Source organism: Xyrauchen texanus, chromosome 27, assembly GCF_025860055.1.
Source record: "Xyrauchen texanus isolate HMW12.3.18 chromosome 27, RBS_HiC_50CHRs, whole genome shotgun sequence".
Lineage (NCBI taxonomy): Eukaryota > Metazoa > Chordata > Actinopteri > Cypriniformes > Catostomidae > Xyrauchen > Xyrauchen texanus.
In genome coordinates, this window is record NC_068302.1 from 1747232 (window position 1) to 1764513 (window position 17282).

At 44.6% G+C, this 17282-nt stretch overlaps 1 pseudogene; it reads left to right on the top strand.

Moving 5' to 3' along the window:
• Positions 1–226: 226 nt before the first annotated feature.
• The window catches only part of LOC127621185 (uncharacterized), a 37839-nt pseudogene continuing 20783 nt past the window's right edge, over positions 227–17282 (top strand).

A 17282-nucleotide genomic window follows, 5' to 3' on the forward strand; every position in this document is an offset into this window, starting at 1 on the left:
CGTCTGCCTGAGTGCGCCTCTTTTAGATTGCTGGCCTGATGGACCTGTAGGAGGGCCATGGCATGAAGGGTAGAGACGGCCTGAGCAGCGACGCTATTGTCCTACAGGCGCGGTTTCCACCGGGTGATTCCGGCAGGTGCCAGCGCTCAGCGGGCACAAGTGTGATCGCTTTTCCACCTGGGATATCGCGGCATAACCCTTGGCTTCTCCGTCGTTGAGGGTAGTGATGGCAGACAAGCTGACGGATTGTGTTTTGGCAGTGAAAGGTGCCCCCTATGACCTCGTCAGCTCGTTGTGCACCTCCGGGGGGTGGTGGATTGGCCACTTCGACACAGCGTCGAGTGAGTGACAGAAGGGGAACTATATTTATACACTTTAACAAAAATCACGATTAAAACGTCAGATTATCAGTTCATCACATAGTTCTCACCCTTTTCCTCACACAATGCTATCTCATGACATCTGAATACTTTTACTATAGCACATGACTTGTAAATTTATATATTTGAATGTTTGCATTACATGACCAACTACATTTACAAGTTTGTTAGAATGTGATACAATTGCGTGGTAACTCACTTCTTTTCATCTCCAAACTTTTGTGTACAATGCATTGACTGCTTGTGTATTTTAGATTTATTTAATCAATGATGGGAGTTTCTTTTAAATTATTTATTACTAATATTATAGTTAATTGCTAAACATTGATGAGAGACTATAACCTCTCAGACTTTACATTACAGAGTTACAATAATTAACTAAATATGTATTTTGTGGTGCTGCTTGTAATTACTTGTTTTTATTGTTACTCTTATAACAATGATTTAATGTAACATTAAATATACTTAATATGAAGCACTGAAAAGAGTAACCTTATACTGTATTTACTCTGCTGTGGTGACTTTGGGTGGAGGGTATTTGTTATTCCAAACAGTTTGCATATATAAAACAGCTGTTATTCTGTTACCTGAACCCCACACCTCATCACGTTCTCTCCTGAACAACACATCAGAGATATTTACATGCTTCTGAGATAGCCACTGGTAAGTTACTTTACTTTTTATAACTCTCAACTCAAATCTCAAATGATGAACATAATATTTTATTATGGACAGTGTTGAGGCTCTTGCTTGATACATTTACTGTTTCGTCCATCTATATGACCTTTAATTTAAGTTGATTAAGAATAATAGTAAAGTTAACAAAACTATGAAATAACACAAATGAAAGTACAGTATGTAGGGACAAAAAAGTGTTCTAAAGTGCTCCAAAAAAATCTTATAATAGAGCTTATTCAAAGTAGCAACCCTACAGCAATGCACACTGATGATTCTCTCTTACAACTTCATAAGGTGCATTCTGAATATGTCCAACAATTCCATGGAAGTACTACTAATAAATTAACACATTTTTTGAACGAGTATTTACATTTGCATTGGTAAAAATGGTAATACTTGATTTCAAATATTACATAAGTAACAGAAATACACATTTTAATTTCAACTTAATTCTTGATATTGGTCACAATATCAAATTTGTCTCCTGTAAAATTTCACAATGATCTGTCATTCACTCCTGTTCAAAACACAATTACAGATATCTATAATGAATTACTTACTAGTTGAAAATACAACCTCACACATCAGCAATGCACTTCTTACTATAGTAAAAATTATCCTTTTTTAAAATCAAGATTTTATAAATATTCATTCCAACTAGTGAAAAGGAAAAAAAAATTATATCTGAAAATGTATTTCAGCATTTGGTATTTCATATTTCAAGAAAAGTAATTAAAGATATCTAAAAAGTCTTTCTTACTAGTTACAATACCATTACATAATAATGAAATTAACATTGTCGATAGTGAAAAAAATGTGTCATTCAATTTGTGATATGATAAATAAAGATTTTTACTAGGGAGAACTTAATGATAGATATCTGTAATTATGTTTTTTTGAACAGGAGTCTTTGACAGATCATTGTAAAATTCTACTTGTAAAAAATGTAATTGCACATATCGAGAATTCAATTTTTTTATTTCAAGAATGAATGTTTTTACTAGTAAAAATATCTTTGTATATATCAATAATTAATATGCTTGATTAAAAGTCAGTTCGACTGTTCATATCCTGACTGTTCATATTTTTCTTCATTATCCACTCGTTATACCAATTTAAAAAAATTCAAGATTGTCATTTGTAGGCATTATTGCTCTTAAAAATGTTAGTTTAGTAGTAGAAAAACAAATCATACAAAGAAAGAATTTAATATTTATCCAGAATTTCAGCATAAACTTTTTGATCAAAACATGTTAAAGATCTTGAGTAACTCATTTAGGTGTGTCATACTACCTGTTTCTTTCAGTAGGAGTCTCATTGTGTGAAAGTTCACTGGAACGATGTGTTTGTTGTCAGATTCCAGTGAAGTGAGGACTCTCATGCACTCTTGAGGAGTTTGACTGGAGAATCGGCACAGAAGGATTAGTTGAGTGTGTGTCATGAGTCTGTGCACACTGCTGCTGTTGTTCTCTCTGCCGCTGTCCATCAGCACACACACACGGGAGAGAATTCAGCCTCATGAGGAGCACACACTCACCTGTGGACAGGTAAGACCAGTGAAAACTTGCTTAAAAATGACATGATGTTTAACTTGATAACAGGCATTGTTTACAGGACATGTACCCAGAACTTTTAGCCTAGGCTAGGTTTTTGTCAAGAGTCTTACACAGAAGAAACATCTCCAGTTCTTGTGCGGGAGTTTCTATTTCGTTCATCCATCCATCCATCCATCTATCCATCTATCTATCTATTTTTCTTTCTTACTGTCTGTCTGTCTATTTATCTATCGGTTGGTCTGTCTGTCTTTCTGTCCATCTGTTTATTTTTCTGCTTATTTATTTTTAATGAACTATTTTGCAATTATTTTACAACACTGTAACTGTTTCAAATCTTTTTGTCAGTCTTATGATTTAGCAATTAATATAGTTCAGTAGATTGACAGGCGTTCCAGCTCAGGCATGTTTCTTCATGAAAACATAATTACAGGGAATTTGGCTATTTGATGAGGCGTAGTATAGTGTGTGTGTGTGGCAGTTATAGAGTGGGTGGCTATATGTTTTGATCTCATTGTGAACTTAAACAAATCAAACCTTTGATTATTTGTTTCAGTTGCGTGCATTTTTGTATTTGTATCCACGCACACATGCATGTCATTTTTATAGACTGAAGGTATTCCGTGTTCTCATGCAAAAGCCATTGATACATGCTTTGATCTTTCAACAATCTATGCACATCATCACATAAATACCACTAGATTTGCATCTTCAAAGCTGAAAATAAAAAACATTCTAGTCAAAAATGTCTTCCTGTTTGCTTTGAGGAACAACCTAATCACACCAAAAAAGATTTAACTGTAAGGTAATGCACAGTTAAACAGTTATTGATGTCAAAGTGACAGTGTTGTGAGACAGGATATTCTATGAGAAATTATGTTTTTTATTTATCCATTGGAATATTGCGCACATGCACAGAGAATCCACAGTCACTTCCAAGACAGCGGTGACACATGTGGCAGGGCATCCAGGCCATCACCAAGTACAGGACAACATCAGTTGCCTGTGACAAAGATGCCTCCCTTCCAGATGTGCTGAACGACTTCTACGCTCAACATTCCTGGCAGAGTGCTCAGAGGATGTGCAGACCAGCTGGCAGATGTTCTTACCGACATCTTCAAAATCTCTCAGAGCAGCGGCATCGTTCCAACCTGTTTCAAGGCCGCCACCACCATCCCCATGCCAAAGAAGTCTTCAGTGTCCTGCCTCAAAGACTACCGTCACGTTGCACTCACACCCATCATCATGAAGTGCTTCGAGAGGCTCGTCATGAGGCACATTAAGACCCAGCTGTCCCCTCACTAGTCCCACTGCAGTTTGTGTATTTTCCCATCCGTTCAACAGACAACGCCATCGCCACAACCCTCCATCTGGCCCTCACCCACCTAGACAAAAAGGACTCATTTGTTCGAATGCTGTTCATAGATTTCAGCTCAGCATTCAACACAATCTTTCCTCGGCACCTGATTGGAAAGCTGAACCTGCTGGGCCCTTTGCAACTGGATCCTGGACTTCCTGACTGGGAGACCTCAGTCAGTCCGGATCAGGAACAGCATCTCCACCACCACCACACTGAGCACTGGGGCCCCCCAGGGCTGTGTGCTCAGTCCACTGCTGTTCACTCTGCGGACCCAGGACTGTGCAGCAATGCACAGCTCGAATCACATCATCAAGTTCGTAGATGACACGACCGTGGTGGGTCTCATCAGCAAGAAAGACGAGTCAGCATACAGAGAGGTGCAGTGGCTAACGGACTGGTGTAGAGCCAACAACCTGTCTCTGAATGTGGACAAAACAAAAGAGATGGTTGTTGACTTTAGGAGAGCACAGAGTGACCGCTCTCCGCTGAAAATCGACGGCTCCTTTGAGGAGATTGTCAAGAGCACTAAATTCCTTGGTATTCACCTGGCGGAGAACCTCACCTGGTCCTTCAACACCAGCTCTATTACCAAGAAAGCCCAGCAGCGTCTCTACTTTCTTCGAAGGCTGAGGAAAGCACATCTCCCAACCCCCATCCTCACTACATTCTATAGAGGGACTATTGAGAGCATTATGAGCAGCATCACTGCCTGGTTTGGGACTTGCACCATTTCGGACCGCAAAGCCCTGCAGAGGATAGTGAGGACAGCTGAGAAGATCATCGGGGTCTCTCTTCCCTCCATCAAAGACATTTACACAAAACGCTGCATCTGCAAAGCAACCAGCATTGTGGAGGACCCCACACACCCCTCACACAAACTCTTCACCCTCATGCCATCTGGCAAGTAGTACGGAAGCATTCGGGCCCTCACGACCAGACTGTGTAACAGCTTCTTCCCCCAAGCTATCAGGCACCTCAATACTCAGAGACTGGAGTGACACACACACACACACACACACACACACACACACACACACCTTTACACCATCCAACTTTTGCACATGTCCAGAGTTGCACTTTAATTCATTGTCACTTCTACCTGGCTGCTACCTCAATAAATGCTATGTCCATAGAACACAATTTCATAGTATGTTATGTTTACATTTGGCATTTTTATAAAGCGTCATCTTTTTGCACTACTCAGATTACAAATGTGTACTGGTTGGCGCTGCACTGTGCCTATTGTTCTGTTCCTTTTAGTAATTTATTGTACTGTCCCGTACCTTTTGAACACATTTGCACGTGCACTTTATGTAGAAATGTTATTTAGTTGTGTAGTCTCATGTGGTTCTGGGTTTGTCCTATGTTGTTTTATGTAGCACCATGGTCCTGGAGGAACGTTGTCTCGTTTCACTGTGCACTGTACTAACTGTATATGGTTGAACGACAATAAAAATAACACTTGACTTGACTTGATTGGATCGTGAAAAGTGGTCTCTATAGAGCACAATAATATCTTTCACATTCATTTTCTTCATAGAGATTTCAAACAAATTCTTCTAAAAATAGTTGCAAGCCATGAACCCAACCAGCTCTGAGGTAGATCACAACATTACAAATTTTCATTTAAAGCAAAAATAAGTATATCCATGCATATTTCATCCCATGAATCATTGCAAATATGTAATCAAATATAAAATATCTATCTTTTTTAAGGGTACATAAACTATTGCTCCTAATCAATTAGAATATTTAATTGCGATTGCTCTCATACATTTTTTGACTTCTATTTTTAAAGCACACAATGGTTTTCAAATGCAAGTTTGAGGTATGACTGTGTGCAGTTTACCTATTAATTTGAAACTGATATTTGAAAAACCAATTGGAAATTCCCAAGGGAACCCATGGGGACTCAGACTTCCGGGTTGACCTACAAGATGACGTCATGACTGAACAGCTCTATATGACTGGTGATTGTAGGTGTCACCGGTCCAACTTGATTTGAACATTTGATCCCCGGCTTGGGAATCAGGTATGCTAGCAAGTAAGCTATAAAATTTATGACCTCTAGCCGCGGTCGCTAGTGCGTCTCTTAAGGCCAGGAGAGTTAGGTTTACACACTGCACTGCTGAAAATAAAAGGGATTGATGACATCAGTCAAAAAGGAATGTTGTTTCTGAGACTGAGCAAGTATTTTGATAATTAGACAAACTTTTTTCTTCTTTGGAAAAATGTGTACTGATGAATACAATAAGACCAGTTTCATGTGTATAAAGAAAATAGGGTCTCGGTTTTGTTATGGTCTAATATGACCTTTTGGTTTCTTAAGCATGTTCAAACCTTCACAACACTCATTTGTTACTGTATGCACTTCTATACTGATGTATGTAATACCATTCATGCTTGTGTGTTTATATCTCTCGATAGGGTATAATTCATTGTGAAGTAAAACAAGGGAAGAAACGTGTGAATGTGTAAATCACTGTTTGACAGATGAAAACAAAACATTCACTGCATCTGATTTATTGAGCTCATGTTCACCACAACAACAATGAATTCATTTGTTTAATTGTCTGTTTGTTTAAGGCGGTCCTATTTGCATTGGTCATGAAGATCATGTATATGTGAGCAGTCTAGATGCATACATTGTGCCGTGCCTAACACAGAAGAAGACCATGAGTCTGTGCCTCAAAATCCTGGTGAACCTCACAGTTAGAGGTACCTCTTCACAGTGGCATTGTGCGGCTGACAGTTTTTCTCAATAAAGCCAGAAACATACTTTAATCAAGTACAAAAACACAGATGCCAATGCTTGGCCAATACATTGCAATTGCAGGTTCTTTTAGCATTCTTAACATCTGTTCTTGCATCAATACTCAAGGGGGCGATAGAGTTTGTCTGTGGCAGTAAACTGGATGTGTTATTATTCAGTTAGCTAGCTAAAAACATTTCCACAGTTTAACTAAATATGAATTACTAAAATATTTATTTTTCATGTGGCAGAAATGGGCTTCCATAAGCCAGAAGAGCAAATAGTAATATACAGAGGTGTGGACTCGAGTCGCGTGACTTGGACTTGACTCGGACTTGAGTCACTAATTTGATGACTCGCGACTCGACTCGATAGAATCAAAAAAGACTTGTGACTCGACTTAGACAGCAATGACTTGCAACTTGACTTGGACTTCAGCCCTCTGACTTGGAAATACTTGTACTTTCTAAAACCAAAGATAAGAGTTGTACAGTTAAAAAAAAATATGCAGTAACTCAACGATTCATTTTCCAAATAAACGATTCATTTGATTTTCAAATCTGCATTTCAACGCTCCATATTCAACCAATCAGACAAACAACCAATCAGCTTCCACGAAATCTTGACCAAGTTTGAAGACCGTGGCGCGCATTTAAAGGGTAACTAAACCCCTGCTCAGAGTCTGACTCCACCCACTAGCAATATTTGAAAAATGCTGGAAAAGTGGGCAGACACCAGCGGGGATAGAGGGGACGAAATGAGGGCGGGGCTGAGCGGGGGTGTGTGCACCTGAGACCCATAGTGACGGATTAATTGACAGCTGCTGTCAGACTCTAAAATGGAGAGTGACTGGAGTGGTAATTTTCTCCAGGAGTATTACTATTATGTTATTATTATTCCTCACACGGTCGCAAGCATGTACATGAATCTGATGAGTTTTATCGAGTTGATGTCAATAGCGCGCGCTCTGTAGGCATATTCATATTTTGCCGCTATGTGAAAAAATCCAGCAAATCCAGTAAATTGTGATTCAAATATATATGATCACTCACCTCAAGACGCCGCTGAGGTGGTGGAGTCCATGCAGGAGGCGCAGCGTTTGGCACTGCGTCGCTTTTCAGCGCGAGCTGTTTGGAGAAGCCCATTTCCACCTCCATTGCGTTGGAGAAGCAATCCCGCGTAAAATGCAGTTTGCACACTCCTACAGCTCTAGGCGGGAACTCATGGTCTTCCAGGCCAAGGACATGCAACCACTGGCGCCTAATTTCCAAGTCTGCTGGAAAGCTATACAGTCCAGCAGTGCTGTTGCAACCAGCAACACTACACCTACGTACCATCCTGACCACTGTACTAAATACAGATAATCTACGCTAACTTGAAGCTGACGCAATACTATGCTACTAACTAACTATGCTTCTAACAATACTACACTAACAAATATGCTAATTAACTACCTAGACTACACTAAATAATCTAAATAACTATATAAATGCTATGCTAAATAGATGCTAAAATACTCTATCCTGATCGTTTTCAATACTCGCAATTCCAACTCCTGACTCGCTACAGTGGTTTTGACGAAACGAGATGGTTTTTATACTGCCATGGGCGTGGTAGCTCGTACCAAGGGCGTGGTGAGCTGGAACCTGCTTACGTCAGCTGTCACCGGTTACGTCACGAAGAACCGCAAACAGCCAATAGGAAAATTCAACTGCAGTAGCCACCGTTCAACCTGAAGAGGGCAGCACTCAGACGTTTTTACACCATATATTGTAGAATTAAAACATTTTATACACAAATGTCCAAAAAATTACTTGAATCAATGACCAGTACTAATAAAGCCCCATTCTTACAGATCATTAACTAAAAAAAGTTGGTTTAGGGTTTAGTTACCCTTTAAGGACTAGGACGCAGCAAAAATGATACCCAGGTGATATCATTTGGATATATTGATTACAGTGTTAAAGGCAACAAAAGGATTGCAACATGCAGAACCTGTGGTTCCAAAATTACAGACGCCTCGTCGACAACGTCCAATTTTGTGAGGCATCTGAAAATCCACAGACAGAGGTAAGTTGTTAACTAATTTACATCAGCTATGGTTCAGTAACATGTCTATGGCAGCACACGATAGATTTACAGGCTAACAAAGTCTGCATATCGAACCGCAAACAATGTTTTACTGCAGTCAGTAGCATTTAACGTGTTATAGCAATTGGTGTTATGGGCAAAATCTACCCGTTTTTTTATTACGCTGTTGTATGACCGATAAAGGAATGCCGTTCCCTCTCGAGAGGTCTCTCCTATTGCGTAAGTAGAAACTCCGTTTCTCGAGAAATATTGAAGTCTTTATGTAAAACGCATTGCAGCTGCACAGCAGACAGCAATGAGCGAGGCAGCTCGGTCATTGGCTGTGCTGCGGCAACTTGCTCGAACCAATGACGGGGCGACTCTGAACGCGCAACCAATGAGCGCGCCAGGCCGCGGCTCAGAGCCCGCCAAGATGGGCGTGGCTAAGGATATATATTAGGCACCCCGTCATGAGAGTTCTTTAGATTTAATCTCCTTCAGCAAAGACCTTCTCTTCGCTGGATCCTCCGGATTATTGGAGTCTTTTCGCCCGCCGTCGACAAGCCTACAGCAGGACTGCTACGAGGACGCCGGCGCCTTCAGCCGCCTTCAAAGCCTTCTGCTACGCCATCCGGCGCGCATCACCTTGATATCCTTTTACTAAGCTACTTTGCAACTGTTCGCCTCTGCGACGCTTTTTTGTCATTTAGTAAAAGAGCAAATTCGAGGCGTTGTTTCAATTGCCTTCGACCTGGGGTCTTCGCGGTGGGTCTCGTCTCGTTCAGCACGTCAGGGGACCACGGTGAAAAGGATGACAGCCTTTCCATTGACGCTGCATCTGACGACTGGCCGGGCTCGGCCTTCGACCCCGCGTCGTCGACATTAGCGGACATGAGCAGGGGCACCAGCATGGACTCAGAGATCGTCCGCATCCTGTCCAAAGCCGTGGAAGACCTCGGGCTCGACTGGTCTTCTCCGGAAGAACCCGCCCGCAGCCGGCTGGACGAGTGGTTCCTGCAAGGGCGCCGGCAGGCCCTTCGACAGAGACCCTCCCCTTTCTTCCCCGAAGTTCACGACAAACTCACAAAGTCGTGGAAAGCCCCGCACTCTGCTCGCCTGAAGCCTTCTTTCTCTTCCTCACTCTCCTCGGTGGACGGCGTGAGAGAAAGAGGCTACGAGGGAACCCCGCCCCTCGAGGAGGCTATGGCCAACCATCTGTGCCCACCCTCCACCGCTGGATGGAAAGCCAAAGCTTCTCATCCCTCGAAGCCCTGCCGATCTACCTCAGCTCTTGCCGTCGCGCATACGCCGCCGCCGGCCAAGCTGCGTCAGCGCTTCATTCCATGGCTGTGCTGCAAGTCTATCAGGCCAAACTACTCCGCAACATGGACGAGTCTGGACCTGAACCTGAGGCTTTCAAGGACCTGCGCAGCGCCACTGATGTAGCCCTGCGAGCCACAAAGGCCACTGCCCAATCCATCGGCCGGGCCATGGCTAACCTGACTGTCCTTGAGCGCCATCTGTGGCTGACGCTAACAGAAATGAAGGACGCGGATAAGGCGCCATTCCTCGACGCGCCTATCACTCCAAGCGGCCTGTTCGGACCGGCGGTAAGAGAGTTCGCTGAACGCTTCACTGAAGCCCAGAAGAAATCGCAGGCTATGCGTCACTTCCTGCCCAAGCGCTCCAGCTCGTCACAGAGCCGCCAGAGACCGCCTCAGCTGCAGCAGCGAGCCAGGGCGGTGCCTCCCGTCTCCCAGCCCAGACCTGAAACGGACGCTCGACGCCGCTCGCGTTCCGCTAACTGAAAGCAGCCGCCTGAGCGACGGGGACCTCGGCCCAAGATCGTGCTGAACCCGGAGCCTCGTAAGTCTTCCTAGACATAGGAAGAAAAAGAGAGAGTGCGTGTCTCGCAAAAGCCGGACCACTCTCTCCAAAATGTGTAAAACATTACCCAGTCCCCTTACAGGCGGCTGGAAATATGTGTACAGCAGTCAATGGGCCAGTCACAGAACTCACTCACCTGCAATCAAACGCCGTTTTAACGGCAACACACAGAAATCACAAAAAGAGTCATTTTCTGCCTGTGTCACTAAGGGGTCACGTGTCCACACTAAAGTGCGCATTCCCACATATCAATACTGTCCAAACAGTGCTGAATACTTCCCCAGCTCAAGCTGGACGCCCCATAAATGTGGATCGTGTGCCTATTGTCATGTATGCACCACTAAACACAAGCACTGTTCCCGCAGTTATAAACACTTCCCCAGTAAAAGCGGGAAATACTATAAAGGTAGCGCGCGTGCCTGCTCTCATGCATGCACACCTACACACAAACACTGTATGCATGCCCAAAAACCCCCCGCCATGAGCGGAGGCTTTATGAAAATGGCGGCGTGCCTACTACGGTATATGCACCCCCACCCATAAGCTGCCCATACAGTTTCAAACAGTTCTCTGGCTCATGCCACGAGCATCACAGATGCGACGCCACGAGCCAAGACACTCCCGCTAAGAACGGGAAGCTTTATGAAAGTGGCGGCGTGCCTATTACAATCTATGCACCCCCACTCGTAAACACTGTCTATACAGTTTCAAACATTTCTCCAGCTCATGCTGCGAGCATTACGGAGATAGCGGCGTGCCTGTAATCTCACACGCACCCCTGCACTCGGCACTCAACAAAGCTGCTCAGCGCCTCAGCGCCTCTGAGAGCTGTAAGCTCAGTGTTAGCACAAGGCAATTCACTGGCAGGGCCCATACGTCACTGCGACATGCCCCCAGCCAGCATTCAGCCCATATCTGTGCGAGCAAAAGCCTGGGAAAAAATCCCGACATGCCGAAATGGGTTTTGAACATAATAAAACACGGTTACTCGCTTCAATTCGCTACGCAGACCACCCCGCTTTTCAGCGGTGGTCGAGACGAAAGTGAGGAAAGATGTTTCACATGTTCTACGCACCGAGGTGCTCAAACTGATAGAGAAGGGCTTATAGAAACTGTTCCTCCCTCTATGAGCGAGGCGGGTTTTTACAGCCGCTACTTTCTCGTCTCGAAAAGGATGGTGGCCTCCGCCCCATCCTAGATCTCAGACATCTGAACAAAGCTTTAATGATTCGCTCGTTCAGAATGTTAACGACCAAACATATCCTCGCGCAAGTTCAGCCCGGGATTGGTTTCTATCAGTGGATTTGAAAGACGCTTACTTTCACATTCCAATAGCCTCATCACAGGCCATTTCTGAGATTCAGCTTTGAGGGACAGTCATACCAGTACACAGTACTACCATTCGGCCTATCATTGGCCCCCAGTACATTCACGAAATGTATGGACGCAGCACTTTCCCCCCTGAGACAGCGGGGAGTGCGAATACTGAATTACCTCGACGATTGGCTAATCCTAGCACAATCAGAGAGTCAGTTAACGACGCACAGATCTTGGATTATCAGCCATCTAGAATGCCTGGGTCTGAGAATCAATTTTGCAAAGAGCGTGCTATCCCCCAGCCAGAATATCTCTTTTCTGGGAATAGTGCTAGACTCAGAGCGGGCGCGCGCGCCCCGTCAAATGATTTCAAAGATGCTCGGTCTCATGGCCTCGGCATCAGCTGTACTCCAGCTAGGATTGTTGCACATGCGTCCTCTCCAACACTGGCTCAAGAGCCGTGTCCCCACTCACGCATGGCGCTCGGGCCACTTTTTAATCAGAGCGAATCACGGCTGTATAAAAGCCCTGACGCCCTGGAAGGCCGTCGACTGGTATCAAACCGGCGTGAGTCTGGGCATGAACACACGGAGAAAAATGATCACGACAGATGCCTCCAAAATAGGATGGGGGGCCCTTTACGAGGGCAGGCCTGTCTCCGGTTTTTGGTCAAACCCGGAAAAGCGCCTACATATAAACTGTCTGGAAATGAAAGCGGTCGCCTTAGCTCTCAGAGCCCTGCTTCCGTACCTGAAAAACGAACACGTCCTGGTCTGAACGGACAACATGACGGTAGTATTGTATATAAATCGCCAGGGTGGACTCAGGTCGAGCTCCCTGCACTCTATGGCCAGGGAGCTCATCTTATGGTCACAGCACCACCTGCGCTCGCTGAGAGCAGCGCATGTGCCAGGCGTCCTGAACCAGGGAGCGGACATGCTGTCCAGAGACAAAGTTCTCCCAGGAGAATGGTCTCTCCACCCCCTGACGGTTCAGTGGTTATGGCAAACCTTTGGCGAGGCAGAGGTCGACCTCTTCGCCTCCAGGGAAAATGCGCACTGCCCTCTTTTCTTCTCAAAGAGCACGGACGCTCGCCCAGGTCTGGCCGAGCCGCCCCTTGTATGCTTTTCCCCGATCGCGATGCTACCTCAGGTCATCAGTCGGATCAGGGAGGTGAAATGTGCAGTGCTCCTGGTAGCCCCACTCTGGAAGAACCAGACGTGGTTTCCAGAACTAATGCAGATGATGCAATCTGCCCCATGGCCGATTCCGTTGAGGCTGGACCTCCTCAGGCAGGCCAACGGGATGATTCTTCATCCCCGCCTCGATCTGTGGGCCCTTCATGCATGGCCCCTCAACGGGTTCCAGAGAACCTCCCCAGCGGAGTGTTGAGAACCATCACTGAGGCACGAGCGCCTCTACGAGGCTTTATATGCCCAAAAGCGGAAAGTGTTCAGTGACTGGTGTGATACCAAGAGCTTGAACCCCAAATCGTGCGAGATACCAAGTGTACTCGCCTTTTTGCAAGAGCTGCTGGAGGCGGGCCGCACATCCTCCACGCTCAAAATCTATGTGGCTGCCATAGCGGCGTCACACAATCCTGATAAAGAACGCTCATTAGGGAAAAACGACCTAATCATTCGAGGCGCTAGGAGGATGAACCCTCCTCGCCCCCTCGGTACCGATCTGGGACTCAGAGTGCCCCGTTCGAACCTCTCCGAACCGTGCACCTTAAACAGCTCTCGCTCAAAACTGCGCTCTTGCTGGCACTCGCCTCTGTCAAGAGAGTGGGCGACCTGCACGCGCTGTCATCAAGCGCTGCTTGCTTGGAATTTGGACCTAACGACTGCAGAGTTGTCCTTAGGCCAAAGCACGGGTATATTCCTAAAGTGCTCTCCACACCCTTCAGAGTACAGGTGATATCTCTGGCAGCGCTATCGTCTCCAGCAGACGAAAGCGATGCTAATTTACTCTGCTCAGGGCGCTCAGAGTATACTTGGAACGTTCTGCCTCGTTCAGACAGACGGAACAATTATTCGTATGCTTTGGCGGCCGCACTAAAGGTCTCGCAGTTTCAAAGCAAAGAATATCGTGCTGGATAGTAGATGCTATAGCGCTGGCTTATGAAGCCAAGGGCCTTCAATGCCCCTTAGGCGTCAGAGCTCACTCTACGAGGAGCATGGCCTCCTCGTGGGATACCCATTGAGGATATTTGTGCGGCGGCAGGCTGGGCCTCGCTCGACATTTATCAGGTTTTATAACCTACAGGTCCCCTCATTGCATTCCAACATTCTATCAGCCTGACTGTAGTATGGACTGGAGTACGTATATGCTGAGCATTATCTCGTCCCTTATAAGGTCCGTCTCTGACTGACTTAGAGGGTTTTTATGCATATCAGTAAATAGAAAAATCAGTACATAAGATATGTGCTTGTGTTTTTACAATGAGCCCCACCATGGGCCACCTTGGGGCAAAGGCTCTGTATTATCCCATTATATAGCTCGCCGTTGGCCGGCTCGTTGAATAATCACTTTGCTTTAAGGCTCAGGCATCTGCCTCGCTTTATAGAGCGAAGTCAGCACGCACGGCGTTTTGCATGGTGTTCCCATAGCATAAGCTACTTACCGAATAGGAGAGACCTCTCGAGAGGGAACGACTCGGTTACTAACGTAACCTCGGTTCCCTAAGAGGAGGGAATGAGTATTGCGTAAGCTGCCCTGCTTGTGCTTGGTCAGTCGCTTCAGTCGATTGAACCTAAAGAACTCTCATGACGGGGCGCCTAATATATAGCCTTAGCCACGGCCATCTTGGCGGGCTCTGAGCACGTGAGCGCGAAGCGCGCTCATTGGTTGCGCGTTCAGAGTCGCCCCGTCATTGGTTCGAAGCAAGTTGCCGCAGCACAGCCAATGACCGAAGCTGCCTCAGCTCATTGCTGTCTGCTGTGCAGCTGCAATGCGTTTTACATAAAGACTTCAATATTTCTCGAGAAACTGAGTTTTCCCATAGCGTAAGCTACTTGCGCAATACTCGTTCCCTCCTCTCAGGGAACCGAGGTTACGTTAGTAACCGAGTCGTTTATTGTGACCACACAGGTTGATGCTTTTTGAGCATAACTGGTTTGAACGTGCATGTAAACGCACTCATTCATTTGTGGACGCGCTGGTCCTCTGTCATGCGTTCAGCTTTATTTATTTATTTAATTATATTGGCCAGGGCTGGACTTGTAATCTGGCATAGTGGGAATTTTCCCGATGGGCCGACGCACTTTTGTGCCGATCAGAGGCGTAATGTCCATCGGGAGAACCGAGCGGGCAGGTGGTTCGGCCTCGCAACGTGACGAATGTGCCGCGATAAGCAACAATGAGCCGCTGCTATGCAGAATGGACCACAAAACGGCGCCTCGATATGCAGAAAAGGACAGCGAACATGTGCAGTGTGTTTGTGTGTGTAAATTAGTTTGCATGTGGAATTATGACATGCGTATCGTGATACTACAAGTATTTTGACTTGGTTCTGCATGTTGCACAGAAATTACTGTTTTTTTTTTTTTAAAGATACAGAACCATGCTGGTCATGTCAGTAGTCCGCATGGCTTCATTGGCTAAAGGGATATCTATCCTTTGTGATAATGATTGGCTAAATGTACATTATCCCACTTATTACACATCTAGTTGCCAAATAAATAAATGTGATTTGAAGATTAGAGTTTAAAATAGAGCCATGCAATAATGTTTATTATCCTACTTGTAAAATACTTATTTTAAACTCGTCCAAATTTATTTGGTATGTATTTATTCTGAATATTGTCATTCATAGAAATTGAATTAATCTCTGCTTTGTATTATCTTTACCATGCACAGGTTTGAAGAATACCAGATTAACAAAAGCATCCCAAATGATCCACAGCAACCTTCAATATCACAATTCCTAGAAACGCTATGTTGGGCAGTACAGTGCCAGTCATCCACAACAGAAAGTTATAACCAATTCAATCGTGTCTGACTTAATTATTGATTGCAATCTACCTCTGTCTATTGTGGAAAACAAGAGTTTTCGTCACTTTCTCTCTGTGGTTGACCAGAAGTACACCCCAGTGTGTCGCAGAACAGTGGCCTCAAAAGTAGAAAATCTTACTGTGGAGCGATGCAACAAGCTAAAAACTGCATTAAGCAACACAAAAAATGTATCTGTCACAGTGGATATATGGTCTGACAGAAAAATGAGGGGGTAACTGCACTTCATTGAGGCAACTGATGAGAGTATTAAGCTTAATTCTAATTTACTGGTCTGCAACCTTTTCAAAGGCCCACACACTGGTGAAAGAATCCGTGAGCAATTTGAGGCCATCTGTGATGATTTTAACATTAAAGATAAATTGGACTATATTATTAGTGATAATGCCACCAACATGAATAAAGCCTTCACTGTGTGCTTCCCCACTGAACAAGAACAAGACACGCATGATGAGGACCAACTTGATGATCCACAGCTCTGGAATGATCTAAGCCAAGAGGAGCAGCAATCCCTGAATGCTGCTATGGCAAGAAAACAGTGTCTTCAGTGTTTCGCCCACACTCTTCAACTGGTGGTGGGGGACGGCTTGAAAGAAACAAATATGATGACGCGTTCTCTCTCAAAATTATCAAAAATCAGCTCATTGCGTCACACAAGCACAACATTCAAAGAAGTTTTTCAGTCTGAATTTGGTGAAAGGAGCATTGCAGCTGCTGTTAACACAAGATGGAACTCAACACTGAGACAGGTACAGGCAGAAAATTTAATGTGATCATCCAAAGGTCAGTTGTGTTCTGGAAAAGTCTGGACATAAAGAGCTGTTGTTCACAACAAGGGAGTGGAATCAGTTGAAGGAGTTTGTGGACATCCTAAAGCCATTTGCAGAGGCAACAGATTTGACCAAAGGAGAGAGGATGGTTATTATCAGCTCTGTTGTTCCCTCTGTTCTTGCTCTGAATCACCACTTGGAGAAGCTGAAGTCTCAATTCTGTTTCCTAAGCAACCTGGTCAGACGTCTGCAGGCATCCCTGAACAAAAGATTTCTTGGAATCTTCATCAATGTGAAAATGGCAAGCACAAACGATGGGACTACTGTGCCTTTTTCAGACACAGTATACCTCAAAGCAGCTGTCTTGGATCCAAATGTTTCTTTGCATTGGGTGGTGCACCATGTGCTTGTCAACCCTGAAGTCAATGAAGTGGTTACACAAGGAGTGAAGGGTAAATAAATATTATCATGGTTAATAATTTTTTCTCCCATGGCACACAT